Source organism: Gopherus evgoodei, chromosome 1 (assembly GCF_007399415.2).
Source record: "Gopherus evgoodei ecotype Sinaloan lineage chromosome 1, rGopEvg1_v1.p, whole genome shotgun sequence".
NCBI classification, from domain to species: Eukaryota; Metazoa; Chordata; order Testudines; family Testudinidae; genus Gopherus; species Gopherus evgoodei.
Window position 1 is genome coordinate 203,295,633 of NC_044322.1, and position 21,506 is coordinate 203,317,138.

General features: G+C 40.4%; 1 protein-coding gene across 2 annotated transcripts in view; it reads left to right on the forward strand.

The window, feature by feature from the left end:
- The first annotated feature begins 13,711 nt into the window (after positions 1-13,711).
- COL8A1 (collagen type VIII alpha 1 chain) overlaps positions 13,712-21,506 on the forward strand; it is a 155,403-nt gene continuing 147,608 nt past the window's right edge. Inside the window, exon 1 of one of the 2 annotated variants that reach the window (XM_030583207.1) lies at positions 13,712-13,774. The gene's annotated coding sequence lies outside the window, so the exon portion shown is untranslated. The remainder of the gene's footprint in view (positions 13,775-21,506) is intronic. The other variant, XM_030583222.1, reaches the window with a different exon arrangement.

Genomic DNA, 21,506 nt, shown 5'->3' on the forward strand with positions numbered 1-21,506 from the left:
AAACTGTGGGTTGGGACCCCATTTTAATGGGATTCTCAGGACTGGCATTAGAGTTGCCAAGGCCCCACTGCCCGGGGCTGAAACTGATGTCCAAGGCGGTGGGGCTTAGATGGGTTCAGGCTTCGGTCCCCACCTCGTGGGGTCGTGAAATAATTTGTTGTCACAAGGCAGTTGTGGTGCAATGAAGTTTGAGAACTGCTGTTGTAGAGTGCTCCTTACTATGGGACTTAAACACTAAATACAGTAATTTAGGGTTCCTTAAAAGTTGCCCATAGAGGATATTATAGTAAATTCTGCTCTTCACCTCTCCAAGCTTTGCTTTTACGTTTATTATTTTTAAAATTTGAGTGTCAAATTCTTTAGCTAAGACTTTCAAAAGTGTTAAGGAACATGGGGTGTCCAGCTTGAGCCCTGATTTTCAGAGAGTAGACACTTAACACTTTCTGAATAATCAGGCCCCTTTAAAGATGTTTGAAATTGAAGCACTCAAATCACTTGTCACTTTTGAAAATCCTGGCTTTTATATTAATTTATAATAGGAAGGCCAACACCAGCAGAGGTTTTGGAGTGTGATCTGAAAAGTCTGACTCTGGCTGAGTCTTCTCTCTTCCAATAGATCATTCCACACTCAGTACCCTTGACCAAATACATTTTATCTGCAATTCTCACAAACTCATTCTACAAATTACTAGCTGCATTGTCCTAGAAGTGTGCAGCAGCCTCAGTGAGTCATGACTGGAGAGCCTGTGTCTGATGCAGACCTGTCTTGACATTTTGCAAGGCCTTGAAGATTAAGGCCCAGGCTTAGACTGGTCACCATAATCAGGCAACACTTGCCAACAGTTACCACACATTGGTAGCTGTAATTATTGTATTCTCCACTATGCACATACACATGCACTTGTTTCAAGGATATATGAAAGGAAACAAGTTTTTGAGACAAGGATGTTTAAAAAACAACAATAAAAACAAACAAAAGGATTCTCTAGCCTGCAAATTCATGTTCAAAAATCCTTGTTCCCTTCAAAAAGGAGTTCTGCTTGAGCACAGATGAGCAAGACATGCAATGCCTCAGATCTTAAAACTCTAACCTCTCACTTGTCTCCAAAGTCCTTGCAATTTCTTTCCAGCCATGGCTATTTTATTTATTAGAATTATACAAATGCTATAAAGGCCCCTATCCATATGCTCTAGGCACCCTTGACCTAAACTAAAAATACATCCTTAATTTCTCCTGCATCCTGGGAGCATTGAGAGAAGAGCAGCACAGTTCAGACAGAGCATTTTCATGGCCGAAAGGCTTATTTCCCAAGATTCAAAACTCTGAACAGCTCAGTCAAGATCTACTTTAAAAAACATGGGTTACTATGATTTTCTTACTGTCATAAAATTAGCCTATGGACTATTCAGAGTAAATGATTTTTGGATTAATGGAAAATGCTTTAACTGAAATAAAACCCACCTAAGATTCCAAATCATTAACAGAATGCATGTATGCACATGTGAATGCATGCTCCCTCCAAATCACCCCATAAAAGAATGAGAAAGGCTGCATTTGTGGCATCATGTGTCCAACTTGAAATGGCAAGTACTAGGAATCTTATGAGAAAATCTGTTCTCACATTTCCAAACATTTTTTTCCTGGCCCACATAGTTCAAATAAACATCTATAATTACAGGTGGATATCCAATCTAAAAATGAACTCAGAACCTTTGGAGATTCACACTCATCCCTAGACTCTTGGGAGGAGTGATCAGCATTAGTAGTAGCCTCAGTTGCTTTGCCAGACAGAACTCATAAGGTGAATAACAATACATTCCTGAAGTGCTTTGGGAGGAATTGTTCAAGTGCTGTTCAGAAGTCTAGTAATCAGCTCACAGCAGTTCTACATATTCGAAAAATTAACAAACAAATAAAAAGAACCAGCTGCTGTAATTCTCTAATTGGCCAAAACTTAGTTTAAAGCCTGTGGGACAAAATGATCTTGGCTTAGTGTTTATTAAAATGTTAAAAGTAAAATACAGAAACATAAATATTAAACTGTTTTACAAAAAATAACAGTTGGCTCTCTTTTTCAATCCAACATAAATACAAATAAATGATTAAAAGATATGAAATTCTTTCAAATCTGGGCTGAGTAGCTAGGCTCACTCAGATAGCGGGCAAAATACCCACTACAAAACACATTGAGTTCACAAGAGAAGCTATAGTAGTTCATTTTGTCTTTTGTAATAGGAACTGGGGTATATGACAGATTCTTGTAGTAAGAGATCCTGTACTTTGTAAAACAAACAATCCAAAATCAAGTGCTGTTAGGACATACACTACACTAATTTTTTTAATACTAATACAAAATATTTTACTTCAAAATGGGAACTATAAGCACTTCCATAAACATATTGGGGTTATAAAACATTCTCTGTTTTCACAGTAAACTCTTAATGGGTATCCTGTGCAAACGTCTTACAGTAATACTCAGTGAATTAACACAGAAATCCCTCCATCTCCCACAGAAAGGGTATACTACTTTTATTTTTTTCTCTAGCAGTGGAAGAACAAGGTTGTCACAAAGTTGTGCTAAGTCTGGACATTTGACCTTTCCAGTCTAACAGTGAAACCAATGGGTCCTGCACTAAGAACAAAATTCTGATTAGTCAAGCGTATTCAGATCCTAGGTGCTGACTCCATGGGTGCTCTGGGGCTGGAGCACCCATGGGGAAAAATTGGCAGCTCCTCTCTCCGCTCCCATGCCCCAGCTCACCTCTGCCTCTGCTGCCTCCCCTGTGCATGCCACATTCCCGTTTCTCCTCCCAGCGCTGGCCGCCATGAAACAGCTGTTTTGCAGCGTAACAAGCTGTGGGAAGGAGGGGAGAGGAGCGGGAACATGGCGCGCTCAGGGGACGAGGCGGGAAAGAGGCGGGGCTGGGGTGGGGATTTGGGGAAGGGGTGCAATAGGAATAGGGAGGGGACAGAGTTGGGGCAGGGACTTTGGGGAAGGGATTGGAATGAGGGCGGGGCAGGGGTGGAGTCGGGGTAGGCTGGGGCCATGGCGGGAGGGGGGGTGTTGACCGCCCACTGGTACCAGGAGAAGTTGGTGCCTATGCTTCAGACTAATATTCTGCTCTCTTTACAGAAGCTCAATTTCTATCAAGAACAATGGAGGACTGAGATTGTAAGAGGAACAAACAGCAGAATTTGGCCCTTTAAATGGTGTTAGAACATAAGAACTGCCATACTCCGTCAGACCACTTGTCCATCTAGCCAGTATCCTTCCTCTGACAATGGCCAGTAACAGAGCTTCAGAGGGACTATACAGAACAAGGCAGAGGCAGTGACCTCCCACCCTCTCTTCCTCTCAAAGCTTCTAGCAGTCAGTTTAGAGTCACTGCGAGCATGAGGTTGCATCCCTGACCCTGTTGGCTCATAATCATTGATGAACCTACTCTCCATGAACTTATCTAGCTCTTTTTTTGAAACCAGTTATACCTTTGGCCTTCACAACATCCCTTGCTAATGAGTTCCGCAGGTTAGTTGTGGGTGGTGTGAAAAAGAATCTCCTCTTGTTTGTATTAAACCAGCTGCCTATTATCTTCATCAGGTGGCCCCTGGTTTTTGTTTTGATGGAAAGGGTAAACAACACTTCTCTATTCACTTTTTCCATATCATTCATGATTTTACAGACCTCTTTTGTATCCTCCTTGGTTGTCTCTTTTCTAAGTTGAACAGCCCTAATCTTTTTAGCGTCTCCTCATATGGAAGCCATTTCATTCCCTTGGTCATCCTCGTTGCTCTTCTGTGAACCTTTTTCAGTTCCACCACATCCTTTTTGATATGGGACAACCAGAACTGGGCACAGTCAAGGGGTGGGTACATGAGGTGGCGTTCTTTCAGTCCTCTTTTTGTCTTTTGGGGTATACACAGGGCCAGTGCTTCCATTAGGTGACCCTAGGCAGTTGCCTAGGACACCAGGATTCAGGGGGCAGCATTTTGTGCACTCCTCATGGGGCGCACAGGAGCTTCTGGTTCCGCTCCTGTTGCGCCGCCAAAGAAGGACCTTCTGCCGACGTGCCGTGGAAAACAGCAGCGGGCAATTGAGCAGTTCAATGACTGCCGCTGTCGCCTGTGGCATTTTGGTGGAGGGTCCTTCTTTGGTGGCGCGAAGGGAATGGAACCGGAAGCTCCCGCGCACCCCGTGGGGAGCGCACAAAATGCCGCCCCCCAAATTCTGCCTAGGGCACCAGAAACTCTGGTGCCGCTCCTGGGTATACATTTAGTCTGAACTTCTATTATGGTCTTTTTAAATAGTCCCCATGCTGCCTGCAGACACCGCAGGGGGACCAACCAGGTAAATAGCACCTAAAAGCAAATCTCACTCAGTAAGAACAGTTATTTTGTGAGTTATGTTGAGAATAAAAGGTGGAACCTGTGATATTAGGATATGCTACATTGCTGCCAATTCAGGGTGACTGTGACAGAAGTCTGGCTGAAGTGTATGATGTTTGCCCCTTAAGATTTCATCCACAGGAGTCACTGTGGAAGGCTTGCAGACATTAATAGGCTACAAAGTAGATAGTGTCTTAACAGAATTCAGGGGACTAAATGTTACTTGACCATCTGTAGAATGAGTCTGTGTATATCTAGAGTTTTGAACCTGCTCCCCATTGAAATCAATGGCAAAATCTCCATTGACGTGAGGAGGCCCTAAAATTGTTGTAATTTTATTATTGAGTATCTCTACTTTCCTTCCTGGAAACATACTGGAACAAATTATTTAAAATCAATTTGTAAACACCTAGGGGATAATAGGGTTACAAGGAATAGCCAGCATGGATTTGTCAAGAACCTAATTCCCTTCTTTGATAGGGTCACTGGACTAGTGGATTGGGGGGGAAGCAGTAGATATGATCTATCTTAATTTTAGTAAGGCTTTTGGCACAATCTTACATGACATTCTCATAAGTAAACTAAGGAAGTTTGATCTATATGAAATTACTACAAGGTGAGTGCACAACTGGTTGAAAGATCATACTCATGGCCCGTTGTCAAACTGGGAGGACGTATCTAGTGGGATCTCGCAGGGAATCAGTCCTGGGTCTGGTACTATTCACTGTTTTCACTAATGACATAAGAAGATAAGATCAGCCATACCAGGTCAGATCAAAGGTCTGTCTACCCCAGTATCTCATCTGCCATCAGTGGCCAATGACAGGTGCATGACAACTTAGAGACTTGGATAAATGAGTGGAGAATGTGTATAAAATGTGAAGATGACACCAAGTTGGGAAGGGTTGCAGGCACTTTGGAATCGAAAACAGCTTTGACAAACTAGAAAATTAGTCTGACATCAACAAGATGATATTCAATAAATTCAAGCATAAACTAATACATTCAGGTGGAAAAAAAATGCACAACAACAAAATGGGGAATAACTGGGTAGGTGACAGTACTGCTGAAAAGGATCTGGAGAATATAGTGGATCACAATTTGAATATGAGCCAACAATGTGGTGCAGTTGCAAAAAAGACTAATATTCTGGGGCATTGTAGCAGGGTGCTGGTGCAAAGGCACCTAATTAGCCCCTGCTCAGCCAGCCCTAATCAGGGGAAATAGATTGGGGCTGGGGAGAAGCCTGGTGCTTGGCCTTTAGAATTGGCTGCACCTGCAGGCCTGAGGATTCAAAAGGCTATAAAAGCTGGCTGGCAGCCAGAAGAAGGGGGAATGGCCAGGGGAAGGTCAGTCTCCAGGCTGAGGGCAGACTCTGTGTAGGAGAGATTATTAGGCCTGCAAGCTCTGTATATAGCATAACACTGGTGGTGGGAGAACATTGTGTAAATAAAGCCATGGGTGCTGCAGAACTAGAAGCCTCTCTGAGATTTATTGGGGCAGCCAGTGGGCCCCAAGAAGAGGGGCAGGCAAAGGACTTATGACACTCCTATAAATATGCCTGAGACATATAAGAGACAGAAGATAATTGTCCTGGCACTGGTGAGGACTCATCTGAAGTATTATGTCCAATTCTGAGTTCCACATTTTAGGAAAGATGTGGACAAATTGCAGAGTCCAGAGGAGAGCAACAAAAATGATAAAAAGTTTCAAAAACCTGGCCTTTGAGGAAAAGTTAAAAAACTGGTCATGTTTAGTCTAGAAAAAAGAATACTGAGGAGGGACTTGGTAATTGTCTACACATATGGTCAGGGATGTTATCAGGAGGATGGTGATCAATTGTTCTCCATGTCCACTAAAGGTAGGATAGGGAGCAATAGGCTTAATCTGCAGCAAGGGAGATTTAGGTTAGATATTAAGAAAAACGTTCTAACTATAAGGATAGTTAAATTCTGGAGTAGGCTGCCAAGGGAGGTTGTGGAATCCCCATCACTGGAGGTTTTTAAGAGCAATTTGGATAAACATCTCTCAGAGGTAGTCTAGATTTACTTGGTTCTGCCTCAGTGCAGGAGTCTGGGCTTGATGACATCTCCAGGTCTCTTCCAGCCCTTACTTCTCTGTGATTCCTGAGTCAGCCCTGGTCCCCTCACTCCATCCCCCTCATGTATTTTTTAGGACACTGAAAATTGTACATTTCACTTAAGAATTGGCAGTGTTAAATTCTGCACTGTCACTTTAAAACTGAATTTGACTACACAGAGGCTCACAAAAAACTATGCAGATCAGTGTCAATGTTTGTCTTTTTCCTTACAACTTCCCTGGGCCTTAATTTTCCCCATCTGCAAAATAGGATTAATACAGCCCTCTATCAAAGGGCCATTGTGAGGTGTAATTAATTCATATTACCACAGGAATGCCAATAAATATATATATAAATTAATAAATTAGAGAGATGCAGACATGAAATGAAATTAACCAACATCTTTTGAAATGCAAAAAAGGTTCAACGTCACCAAATAGTTGAGTTTGCCCTTACTTTATCTTGGCTAATTGCCTGTCACTATTCATCACATTACTATTGGTTTATAAAGGACAATAAAAAAGCCATAGGGTGAGATTTTCAAAAGTGCTCAGCATTGGCCTAACTTCACTGACTTTAACAGAAACAGTTAGGCCAGTGCTGAGCACTTTAGAAAATCCCATCCCTTATGCAAAAGATGGACAAGCTAATAACTTTAAGTGAAATCCTAATCAGACTGGTTGAAGAGCTTTAAGCCAATTGTATCAACTGAATTTCCAGCCTCATTTTGGAAAGGACTGTTGAACTTGTAGGGGAAAAATGAAGAGCAAAGTGATGGAGCCACCCCTATCCACTCCAGAATAAATAATTTTTTACACATTTGCTCAAGGTAATATTATGAATGTTCAAAAGAAAAAAAACTTTTTGACTGAGGAGAGAATAATACCTAAAAACTGTGAAGGAAAACTGCAAAATATTTCATTTTTCTGGAAATGGCACACAACATTATAAATATAAATATATTGTCAAGCAAGCATGAGTTCTATTTTCCTCTTTACTTGAAGAACAGTGCCAGGGCCGGCTCCAGGCCAAGCACATGCTTGGGGCGGCATGCCGCGGGGGGTGCTCTGCCGGTTGCCGGGAAGGTGGCAGGAGGTTCCGGTGGACCTCCCACAGGCGTGCCTGCAGATGCTCCACCGAAGCTGCGGGACCAGCGGACCCTCCGCAGCCACGCCTGTGGGAGGTCCACCGGAGCCACGAGACCGGAGAGAGGCAGAGCGCCCCCCGCGGCGTGCCGCCGTGCTTGGGGTGGCGAAATGGCTAGAGCTGGCCCTGAACAGTGCTGTATGGCAAGTAAAATCTTCATTTGTTAAATCAAAGTTTTTTAAATTTTAGGCACTTTAGGACTTCATTTCCTAAGTTGCAATGTAACCTCCAACAGCATGACAGTGAGGGAAATAAACTTTCCACCCATCTCAGAATTTCCTCCAGTCTGACGGCTGCCTCTTTACAATAGTATTAATGGCTGTCTATGTGAGACTTGAGAAACAGGTTGGACAGAATACTTTTTTTTTTCCACTACATGCATCTGACGAAGTGATTATTCACCCACGAAAGCTCATGTTCCAATACGTCTGTTAGTCTATAAGGTGCTACAGGACTCTTTGCTGCTCAAATACACTGTTAGTCATCATGCTAATGGGAACTCAGAGATCTTGTTTCCAGAGTTTCCAGCTCTTAGGAACAATTCATTAACAGGGCAGGGGACTGGACTTGATGACCTTGAGGTCCCTTCCAGTCCTAGAATCTATGAGTTTATTAAAGTTCTTCTTAAAAAATAAAACAGAAGCAGCCCATGAAAAAACTTCTGTAACTCCTAACAGACTTGAAGTTAGCCTACACAGCTCCTGGGACAAAGTCAGCAAAGTTTTTTGCTTGCATTAAAAACTGAGTAACAAAGAACATTAAACTGCATACCAAAAGCCATAGCTGAGTATTTCTCACAACTTAACTGAAATGAAAATAAATGGAAGCTATGAAATTTTTGCAAGTTGCATTGAGTTGGCAGGCTCTTAATGTGAAACACTCACCTGCCCATATTCTGATCTATTGTACCAGAATAAAGACAGTGAGTAAGGGCTGCAGGATTGGGCCTTAGCTCCATTGAAGTCATTGGGAATTTTGTCATTGATGTTCATGGGACCAGGATTTAGCCTTTAGTCTGGACTTAGACTGGTGTCACTAAGACTAGATTGAAGCTGGCCCACTAACTTCACTATGATATCAGCAGGTAAGCTGGATTCAAACTGAAATGTCAATGATATACTTTGAAGGAAGTGTTTGATTCTAACAATATGTAGGTTTTGTGTGTCCTCTGTGAAGTTTCTACTCATTTATATGGAGAATGGTTTATTTTTTGTTAAAATTTTAGTTTATTGAATTACCAGTTGTTTTTTTTAAAAAAAAGCTGTTGGAATCTGGAATCTCTGATGTTACATTTCCAACTGAAACACTTGAGACAGATGCCTAATGTTTACACATGTGAACTGTCCAATTGATTTGAACTTGGAGACAGTTAATCTAGTAGATAGGACACTGCAAGGGAGTCATGAGACCTAGGCATATGCTTTCATATTCATTTTAATTTAGGAAATTATCCAAAGGTACAAAAGGAATGTTTCTAACACTGTGGAAAAAATTCTGCTCTCAGTTCTGCCAGCTTCTAGTTGCTTTTGTTGAATGAAAGTGAGGGCAGAATTTATCCATTAGATAGCTGTAAGGAAGCAATGTTGCCCAGGATCAACATGCAATTAGGATGAGTTTTCCCCAATCCTGGAGAAAAATGTTAAATGATAGCTAGGATGAAATGTCTATAGGCTTTTTATTAATGGTTTATTAATTTTTGTAACACTGGATAATTTAAATTTAATCTTTATGGAAGTTCAATGTCAATTATGTCTGTCATTTTTTTGTTAATTGATAAAGATATGGGCAAGAATTTGATAAAGATAGGGGCCAGGAGCACCCTATTTTTTTTTAAATACATAATACTGCCACCAAGATCAATCTGGTAGAACTGAAGAAAAACGTAATCTCCAAAATCTTTATTAAAAAGTGAAACTTCCATTTGTAACAAATCTGCATTATTTTTAGCAATGGATAAAGATTAAACATTTTAATTTGAGCACTGGGAATCTTTATCAGTATTTGCCTATAAAGGTGCAGTAGATTTCCATGGGATGACCAATTTCCCAAGTCACAGATTTACAGATTTTTAGGCCAGAAGGGACCATTTTGATCAGTTAGTCTGACCTTTTGCATGAAGCCCATAACTTCTGTTCCAGCTGTTTTAGAAAGATATCCAGTCTTGACTTAAAGACTGCAAGTGGTGGAAAATCAACCTCATCCCTAGGTATGTTGTACCAATGGTTAATTATCCTCACTGTTAAAAATTTACACTATTTCTCATCTGGATATGTCTAGCTTCTGCTTCTAACCTTTGGATATCACTAGAGATCTCTATCTGTTGTATGGCTGTAATGATACAGTGCATGTGCGATACAAATGATGCAAACAATTAAGGACAATACAAGAATACTATATATGGATTTCTGGGGAGACTGGCTTAAGCTGCTGGAAGAGAAAGGTCCTAGCATTTTCCAATTGTTAGAATTTTTATTACTTGATGAAAACAAGGCTAAACAGGGTCAGAGTAGGCAAGATGCATGCAAAAGGACATCAGTTATGGAAACTGAATGTTCCATGTAAGCTCTTCCACCACTGCTCCTATCAATCATGTTGCCAGATGTGGCCTGGTCCTTGTCACACTGAACAATATTGGTTGGGTCTTGTGGGAGTCTTATCTAAATTTGCCTCTCACAGTTGACTTTCATTCCCCAATATATAGTCACCCAGAACAAATGACCTGCGGTTTCACAATTTATTCTAATTTCTGATCCAGAGTTGGATTAGCATATGGGTGGTACTCTGGCAAGTTTAACAAGTAACTTCTGAATGATACCATCCAGGGTAAGATCAAGGGAGAGGGGAGGCAAAATGAATCGACAATTCATGATCTGGAACTTTGAAAAGCATTGCGTGTTCCCTCTCATCTTGTACTTTCCCTCTAGGTTTGTGGATCCTTATTGTAAACTTTGTTGTTCTATATAAAGTGAAGCACTGTAGCATTAATCTTTTAAAAGGCAAATCTGCCTGAAAGACTTTTGGAGAGGTTAGAATGACGGGAAACATGACAGAAGATGGAATATTGCCTGAAACTACACATTAATAAATATATTTTTAGACAAGTGGAGAAATCATTAATATCTTCTATACTACAGTCAATAAATAAAATGAAAGGAAAAATTCCTTTCCACAAGGGTTTTGTACATTAACAAAATATTACCTGCAGGTTTTTCTGAATGACTTTATAATAATAAACTTCATGAACAAATCTGAAAAGTATTATAAAAAATGTGGTGTGTCATAAAAGAAGTTGGAAGTGTTGACTTTTACCATATGAGGTTACTATTATCTTATCTCTGCTGAACACTGGAAGGCACCTGTGATCCTATCTGGTTCACATTAACAATTTCTGTTTTCCCCCTTGGCTTCCAATAGTCTGTCAGTTACAGCACTATTCAACTGCTCTGAAATCCAATTTTTGTAACTATCTCTCTTAGCAATATTAGCCACCAATTGTGATGTTATGTACTCCATCATTTCTTCCCTAAGGGACAACCTCCAATCCATTCATAGCATCAGGACTCCTCTAGCCAGATTTTCTCAGTTGATCCAACAAATTCTCCGATCAGGTGACCTTCCTAGCGTGGACCTTCAACTGCAGACTGTCAGTAAAGAGATTGTTATGTCTAAATACTTTGTTTATTAATATATTTAATCTAGGCATATTTCTTCAGCTCCAGGACTATAGTTATCTCTATGGAACCCACAGCAAACACCCTATTTTCTTTGAACAAACCTGAACAAACGAACTGCCCAATTGTTGTACACATCAACTAAATATAGTCCCAGTTTTGTGGGGACTGATTAGTATTGGTATAAGTACATAATTTAATTAATCTGTCATGATGTGCACTTACCTAAACTGACTAACCATATGATCTTATTGCAATAACCCTTCATCCTTCCTCACTCCATTCCTTCTTCATTATTTGTTACCACCACTTGATGTAACATGTCTAAAATTGGACTGTAAGGCCTTCATGGTAGGGACCCTCTTTTTTTATGTCTACTGTAAAATATTTAAGTGCAATTTTTGGTACTATAAAAATAAACTAATGGTAATTTCATTTATAATTAGCAATAGAAATGTATTAACTTATCCAATAGCAATTCAATTATAATAATTTTTAATAATGTATAGAATTCCTTTCATCGTGAAGGGTACAAATAATCTACAGAGCATTCACATCCATCACCAATACAAGGCAGCTAACCAGTGCACACAGTAGGAGGGGACATTTTGGCCAAGAACATTGAGGCAAACACCTAAACATTAAAAAATGCCCTGGTATCATTAACATTCATGTAAACAGGAGCTCAGTGTCTAAATTCTCATCCAAAAAGAGGAAAACACCATAAAAACTGTATGGCACTCATTCTTCTGGGTTAGAAGAGAGCTGAGTCAGCTCAGCTACTGAATACATGTCTCATTAAGTTACCGGTAGAGAAGAGAGGAAAAGAAAGGGGTGAGAATGGATGACTACTCTAAATTCACTATTTTTCACCTAATTAAGACTTTAGCTGTCTTCCCTAACACAAAAATGTTAGGTCCAGGAGCCTGCATTCACTGAAGTTAATGCCAACACCTCCATTTACGTCAGTAGAATCTGCAAGTGCTGAGCACTTTTGGAAGTCAGTGAACATCTAATTAGGTTCATTATTATGGATTCAGGCGCATTAGGACCCAGGTTTCAATTGGTTGGCACAAGTATACAGGCCCTACAAGCATCCAGAGTCTTGATATCCAGCATGATGGCAAACACTGTGACCAGACTGGTGTCTCAGTCCAAGTGGCGGCACCGTGTCATAGCTGACCTCCATGACCTACCTTCACCATGGACTTCCTTTATCCTTTCCCTGTGAAGTCATATACTCTTACTCCCCTATCTCATACACACAACAATTTGGAGGAGGGGAGAGGGGGACATGTCTCACCCAGTTTCCTCCTCTTCAGCTGAAGTCTGTCCCACAGACTGTGTCAACAGGACTCATTCACTGTCAGTTCTGGTGCTCCCCAAACTTCAATCTTGTTGCACTACTGTTCTACCTCCTTACTTTGCTCCACCTGCCTTGGCCTCCTCTCAGGTCTATCTACATCACTCTCCCCATTCATTGCATTTGTTAGTGCTCTTATTTAGAACAATTTTGAACAGTATATTAGCACATATTCATTTGTATTATAGCAGCACACACGGGCCTCAATCAGGATCAAGGCCCCTTTATACTAGAGGCTGTAAAGATAAAGAATCAGTCCATTCCAGCTGGATACACAGTATCTGTTTCATCTGGAGAATCCAGTCAATGAATGGATGTCCTTAGACACTGAAATCTGCTCCCATATGTTCTGAAAGCAGCAAATGCACTGAATGAACAATGCATAATTTTACACAGAAACCACCAGGAGTGTGTTCCTTTTGGCAACATTTGCTTTTTGAGGATATGACATGGGGAAAATTGTTTGGAATTCAGACACAAGGAATAATCAAACTAAGGTGAGTTCAACTGGCACATGCTGCAGCTGCATCAAGAAAAAATCAGGTAACAGCAGACAGATAATGAGGAGTCCTCAGGAATGATGATTCTAATGGTGGTATGGAAGATAAGGAAAGCCTAATCACTGTGTAGTAGGAAATGTAAGGATCAAAAGGCTGCGTTCTTCTATGAAGGGGAATCTATGAAGAGATCTATCTGCTCTTCTGCTAACTACTTTGGATTATTATCCTAGTGATATAAAAGCCCTTAAAACTAAGTGAAGTGGGACCTTGGATCATTATATCTATGATATACTGGAACAATGTACCAGTTTGAGAGGAATAATATAAATGCTATAATCAAATGAGTAATAAAAACAAAAAGATCAGGCTTTTCTTTCTCTGTGATGCCATTCATACTTCATACTCTATCTCACCCCTCCCTCTCATTCTCTGAGGAACAGAAACTACCGTACAGTGCCTTTTGAGTTCTGCCTGCCTGCTTTCTTCACTGCCCACCTACTGTAAGGAGTAGCTCCTCCCACTTGCACATAAAAGCCAAGTGCATGCTACCAGCAGCTGATCAGAGCACTTTCACAGTCCTCCACTGTTGCGAGCCAGTTATCTCCTCTCTTTGGAACTTGTGCACTCAAGGTAAGGCTACTGCTACTTCAGGCTTCTATTCTACCAGGCTAGTTTTGAGGAAGTCTTAATGCCAACTGAACCACTGTCTAGCTGCGTGGTGTTGGTGGAGATTTTTTCAGATGTCAAGTCATCAGACATTTAGGTTAGTAACTTACTGTTGTTTTAGCAATGAAATGAAAACATTCCTTGCTGAGAAGGACTAACATATGTGACTGGGAAAAGCTTTTCTTTTCTGTTCTGGTTGATTTTGAAAAGTTCAGTACTATATCCAGTCAAATTTTAACAATTTTTACTCTGTTAATATTTTCCATCTCAGTGAGGGTAGCCCAGTCAAAATTGTCAACAAAAGTGCACTTTAAAGCTACCTAACATTTTCCCTTAAAATACACAGTACACTCAAAAGGCCTGCTGGTCATTTGGGGATCTTTTTGAAATGTATGAGACAGCTTCAGCAAATCTTCTGATCCAGGTTTTACTGCTTTGGAACAAAAAAACGTATTTGAACTACTGCCTTCACAGAGGAACAATAATCATGCGGAATGTTAGAAAGGGGGGAGGGAAAATTCACCATCTGGGACTAAACATGGTTTAAGAACATATTTCAAGAGCAAAATTCCACCTCTTGCAACAACAGGACATCATTTATAAAAGCACTGTGTTGATGAATTTCGTTATATCCCTAGCTGTTTGAACTATGTTTATAGATGATGTATAAAGTTGTCTTCTTATTTCTTTTATATATATTTCAAATGTTATAAGACAAGAATACTAAAGAGATCAAATATTTTAGCCTAAATAAGATAGTTAAGAAGCTAAACATATCAAAGCAGAAAAATATCCTCTAAAAATGGTTTTACTTTCCTTTCTGTTCATCTGTCCATCCTCCCAGAGATGAATCTAAATGATTTGTACTGGTTTCTCAAGTTGTGAGTCAAGGTATTTTAAACAGATGGTCACCTATTTAAACAAATTCCATCATACAAATCCTAATCCTAGAATGCCTCCATAGTATTCAGCAATGAGAGAGAGATCAGGAATTAATATTATATGAACAGTAGATGTTGATTGTACCTTTTATGCACATACTCTGTATGTAATACATTTCTGCAGTTAAAAGCTGGTATTTTCTTCATTGTAGCCAAAGAGCTCCTTTTCAAGTAGTGCTTTGCCTTCTTTCCTGAGATTTTTTTTTTAATCCAAAATGTCTTTTTATAAATAACCACCTCTGCACAATATCTACAAATACAGTAGCTACGATAGAGTTGTATAACCTCAGCATAACTGTTCATGCTACTGTTTTCTGTGTAGTGTATCTAGGAGATCTGTCCTACGTGTTACACATGATCTATTTTTTCTTTCAAATGAGTATAAAAAACCCCAACATCTTCAACTGTTTCCTTGAAAGGTTACATAAGTGTTTAAAAAAATAAAAAAATCCTGAGGTTGCTACTAAGAACAAAATACGGTACATTCCACAGCATGCATAAGTTGGAATAAAAACTGCTCTTTTTGAAAAACAATTAATCCACATAAACTTCCTCCACGAGACTCACAAAAAAAACCTAACAGTTTTTTTCCTAACTGATATTCTAACACTATCTTGCAAATTCTTATTTCCTACTTAACATCTGATATTTTTGTACGGAAGAACATAGAAAATAAATATATTATTTGTAGAATGTAGCTTAAAATAAAATCCTACCATGAAGTCTTGGTTCTGATGCACTGTGTTGCCTTACCTGGTGGAGCAGTTCCCAGGAAGAAACACATCACAAAATACATTTGGCACAGAACATTTGCATGCTCTGAGGTACCTTTTTGCAGAGATTGCTGTGAAATGTGTTATTTTTGCATATGAAAATAGATTCTGGAACATATCATAAAAACTTTGTGTCTAATTAAACTAAACTAGAATCTGCTGAGGGCAATTTATCCTTTAAAATGGGCAGTTAATTCAGCCAAGCATCATTTCATAGTATTGAACTAAGGAAAGTTGAATGCAGCAGGGATCCAAGAGAAGTTATCCTTCTAGACGTGCTTTTCAAGGTTTGTAGCACAGCCCTCATTTTTCTTGGTGCTGAAATGAAAACTGTTTTTTATAAAGACCAATTTCTGCTCTGAGAGCAAATAATACTGTTCAGTTTGAACAGCAAAAGCACACTCATAGATGCACCCAATCAGTGCTTAATTTGTAATGAAAGATGTGGCTCAGGTTTTTTTTATATTCATAACCGATGCAGCAAGCCCCAAGATGCCGGGGCTATGAACTGCCAAGCCTAGAAGTGCTGGGACTCAGCCATTGCAAGCCCTAGCACAAATTATACACTGCACCCAGTCTTTTTAAAACAGTAGTGCAGATACATTAAAAAAAATTGGAAGAGGTGGTAGAAGAAGGTTCTCAGATACAAGTGCAATGAGCATAGCATAAACCTCCCTGAGTTGATTGAATGTATTAATCTTAAAGCCACACTAAAGGGGACATAACGAAGATTAAAAAAAGGTTGGGGTGGACATGTACAGTCATTCTTTGTAGTGGCTGCACCTATATTTTAATACTATTCATTAAGGGACTGATCTGAAGTCCATTGAAATCAGTAGGGAAACTCCCACTGATGTCAAGGGGCTTTATACCAGACCTCTAGTTACACAGGCTAAACCATATACTTACTTTGTAGATACTAATCACAATCACGATGGTATCAGAGAGCCTCAAACATTCATGAATTTATCCTCACAGCACCTGTGTAACATAGGGAAGTTATGTTTCCCTTCACTTTTACAAGTGTGGTGTGGAGGCTACCTGTCTTGCTCATGATCATAAAGGAAATTTGTAGCAGAAGAAGGACTTGAACCTAGTTCTTCTGGGCCCTAGTCTAGTGCTTTAACCAGAAAATCATCTTTTCTTATCCACTGTGCATCCCTCCCTTTGGTTCCTTGGGCCTGAGCTACCTCAGGCAGAATGAGCAAAAACAGGTTCCTCTAGCTACTATCAATAGCCAAGAAATTGTGTGTGATACACACACATACTACAGTTGGTACTTGACAACCAAGTAATGATAAACCTTAAAAGTTAATTTTGTATAGAAAGTGAGAGGTGTTTATGCAGAGTCATTTGTATGCTGAGTATTACATGCATCTTGTTATTTTTATGAGTTTGCACAATAGCGTGGTAATTAGATTAATATTTTTGGCAGAGATTGGCACTGGTGTGATGAAATATCGAAGCAAATTTCCATCCTCTGCCCTTCTAGTCTTTGGTGGTGCTCCTTGCTATTGTGCAATGCAATTCTAAAGCACTCATTCTTTTTACACTCTCCCCCTGGTGGCATCTCTGTAACTCACATGATAATACCACAAAAAAAAAATCTCTTTTGCCCTCTCCCTGAAGATTGGGTCCCTAAAGCCCACTTATGAGCGCACAGAATTTTAACGCTAAATTTCTACAACCACACTGTCCTACAAGAAAGGTGGAGGCGAGAGTCAATGGCTCATGGATTTTGAGCCTCCTCCTCATGTGCAATGTGTAAACTTGAAATACTCTTTCCCTAACCATCAGCTCCCTGAAAAACAGTATGTGAGAAACAACTATGGCTCCCATTTCTATGTCCAAAATGGTGGATAAATATGAGGAGACAAATGAGAGTGTCAGACTGGTTGGCTGTTGCTATATGGAACAGTCCATAGTTCTATGGAGAAATATGACTTTGGGAGGGAACAGAAGTGAGCTAGTGCTGCCTGTCCCATTCATTGGATGTCTATCGTGTGCTGATGTTTGGTCTAAGAAATAATTGTCATAGCAGCCTTTGGGGGCACTGTCTCCTCTTTTCTTAAAATAAAAGTTTTCACTGTGGACATGGAGCACTGGAACGAACTCTGAGTGCATGAGACAGACAATTAAAAGATCAGTAACCACTAATAAGAAATGCTATTTATTAGACTAGGAAGAACCAAGACCAAGCATCTGGTGCAATGACCTGGTGAAGGAGGTAGCAGTTTGTAATGCACCTTGAAGTACTGCAATATAAGCTCAAGGATAGGTATAAATGTAGAGTCTGCAGGGGAATTAAAGAGCTGTGAATCGGTTTGAAACAGAAGGGTTTATAGAGATTATAATGAAATTGACTGATAGACTTAAGTGCTGGCTGCAGAGAACTAACCTGTATTCCTCAGATTTGAACCCTGAGAATCATGTGGGTGTTTTCTTTGTCTATATTATTAAGCATTAATGAGTCTGGGTTAAGGCACAGTTTTGTTAGTTCTATTGATCAACTTAGAAAAACACCCTTGAATGCTAGACAGAAACATGGATTAACTTGTCCATCCATATTCTACAGCTCCAAGGGGAGAGGAAGGTGGTTCCATCCAGTTTGGGGGAATGACTAGGCTACTTTGCTGCAGTCTAGCTGCAGGTACTGCAGAGAGTGCAAGCTATTCACTTCTGCATAAGGAATAAGTAGCACTCAGGCACCCCATCCACTCTGCAGTGTGCAGACAGAGCAACTCGGGAATTTTTCACCCCTCTACCACCATTTCATTTTACACATCTCAGACAGCAAAGGGCTGAATTTTACCCTGAACTTTAACATCCACATGTTCTGCCATTACTACTCAGTTTCTTGACATAAAAGCTACTCTGTATTCCTGGGTTCTTTGCCCTTCTGGGAGATAATTTTCTATTCTCACAAAAGTTGCACTTCTAAGAACAACATTTGATCATCGGATTATTAGGAGGGGCTACACTAGGCAACAAGAAAAGACAATGGAACATTGGCTGCTTGTTCCATTTTTAATGAAAATTAAGGATATTTAAAATAATAAATAATTATATTGGATGCATCCTGATTTTCCTGCTGTGATATACTGAGATTATGTGAGTGAATGATGTTACCCTCTTGTGGCATGTCCTCGAAGAGGATAAGGGATCTACTACTAGTAGCAGCCTAGGGAATTCTGCCTTTGCTTAAGTCAGTGGTTCTCCACCAGGGATACAGATACCCTGGGGATACTAAGAGGTCTATCAGGGCTACACCAGTTTATCTAGATATTTGCCAAGCTCTATGAAAAGCACTAGCGAAGTCAGTACAAACTAAAATTTCATACAGACAATGACTTGTTCATATTGCACTATATACTATACACTGAAATGTAAGTACAATATTTATATTGCACTTGATTTATTTTATAATTATATGGTAACAATAAGAACATAAGCAATTTTTCAGTAACAGTGTGCTGGGACACTTCTGTATTTTTATGTGGGATTTTGTTAGCAAGTAGTGAGGTGAAATATGGGGATACACAAGACAAATCAGACTCCTGAAAAGGGTACAGTAGTTTGGAGAACCACTGTTAAGTTGTACAGGACTACACATATGCACCTGACTGAAAGATTCTAGCCCTGTATCCCCATGTGTTTGAGTTATATAATAGCTAGGCCTGATCTCTGCTGTCATGGATACACTACACACCAATAAATAATTCTGCTTGGTCTTTATTCATATGTTTATGAAATGTAGCAATGCTTTCTCATATTACTTTGGTGTATAATGAATGTAATCTGTCAGATGATCAAATTGTATCACTATTTCGCATATGGGCATCTTTTAATGTACTGAGATCTGATGCAAAAGTTTATATTTCATGGCAGAAGCCAGCTAAATAAAATTCAGTGCATCTGGAATATAAGGGTAAGCTGCTGAGGGGTTAGATGTAAGGGTCTCTTCTTGAAAGTAAGTGTGAACCAATGCCCTCTTCTAGGTGGCAGGGTGTGGGAATGGGGGTGGGGGAGGGAAATCAGACTTGTTCAAGTGTTTATCAGTTCCCTCTGCTGGCTGCAGAGCCTACAGTTTCTGGAGCAGCTGTGTTTGTGGAGGCAAAGGTCACAAATCCTATTCCCAGTGCTGCATGTATGCAGTAAGCTGATGACTGTGGTGTCTGTGCATGTATGTGGACCTCATTCATTACAGGGTCTCATCCACACCTACACTGAGTTCAACAGAAGGGCACTCAAAAATAATGGTGAATTCCAAGGAGGTTAGAAACATCCCGTCAAGCGTTTCACATCTTGCCAGCCCTGTGATTTACCAGACTGTTCAGTTAGTGCATCCTCCATCATGCATAATATACTCAACCCACACCTTGCACCTCTTCCAAGAGGATTACGTATGTAGCTATTACACACTGATTTTTCAAATGTTTCTAAATGTATTGTCTGTCACAAACATTCTAGACAACCCCAAAAATGTAATGTTTTAAAATAGCTATTAAAAGGTCCATATTTACAGATCATTAAACAAATGACACTGGGGGAGAGCATCCCAATCTAAGCCCATTTCCCCTGATTCCCTAAGGAAAGTCTTGTGTAAACAGCTTATGCTGCCCCAAGCATGGCGGCATGCCGCGGGGGGCACTCTGCTGGTTACCAGAGCCACGGGACCAGTGGACCCTCCGCAGGCATGCCGCCAAAGGCGGCCTGCCTGCTGCCCTCCCAGCGACCAGCAGAGCGCCCCCCCATGGCATGCCGCCCCAAGCACGCACTTGGCGTGCTGGGGTCTGGAGCCGTCCCTGCTGCCTATTGAGAAGCTCAATAAATGTTGGCTATTTCAGACCAAGCTGGGGGCTGGGGGGGGAGGAGGGAGGGGAAGCAAGTTCCACAGTCAAGAGGTTTTTGCTGAGAATAATCTATCCACCAGGCCCCAGATGCACAAATCTAGGGCCTCTCAGGTCAAGCATCTCAGCTGATCTCAACTGCCAAGGATATAATGGAGAGAGAGGTGGCATTTAGGGTACACAGAACCCAATTCACAAAGGGCACTATAAGTCAAAACTAACACAATGAGTAGAAGCCAGAAATAAACTATTCTTTGAAACATCTAATATCATACACTCCCTGCTAATGGAGAGCCTCATTCTACACTACAGCAGAAGGCAAGGAAGGCATAGATAACCATGGTATGGTCTGCATTTGACCTTCAAGTCAAGAGAACGTTCAGAAAAGCATTTTTGGCCACTGCTGCTACTCACACATCCAAAACTCAATCAAGGGCCCAACAAGGTCCCTTTTGTTGTGAACTGAAGTAACAGAAAGAGATTACAACCTCTCCAGGTTGTACTGATACTGCCTCAGATTTATTCAATATAATTTTTAAAAGAACAGTTGAAAATGGTAAGGCCCATCAAATCTGACTGAAGAAAGCTAGGCAAAAATTCAGTTCTCATAGCCACACAAATGATAGCTGCTTTGCTGTTCTGTTCTCCCCATCTTGCATGGAACTCCAGTCGGAGCAGAGGAATTACAACAGTGGCTTTCAAACTTTTGTACTGGTGACCCCTTTCACATAGCAAGCCTCTGAGTACGACCCCTCTTATAAATTAACACCATTTTTAATATATTTAACACCATTATAAATGTCAGAGGCAAAGCAGGATTTGGGATGGAGGTTGACAGCATGACCTCCCATGTAATAACCTCACAACCCCCTGAGGGGTCCAGCCGCCCAGTCTGAGAACCCATGAATTACAAGATGGTCACTCTGGGTCCAGGTTGAGGAACAGAGGCAGGCTAATGGGGGAAGCTTACATTGCAATGTCCCTACTTTACTCTGTAGATCTAAGTTTTCCCTTCATCCACAAAACAGGTAGTTAGTTCAGTACCTCCCACCAGCACTAAAATTCACATAAAAACACATTTAAAAAAATTAAAAAGCAGCACTCTGAGCTCATTCCCTTTCAACCAGTGGCT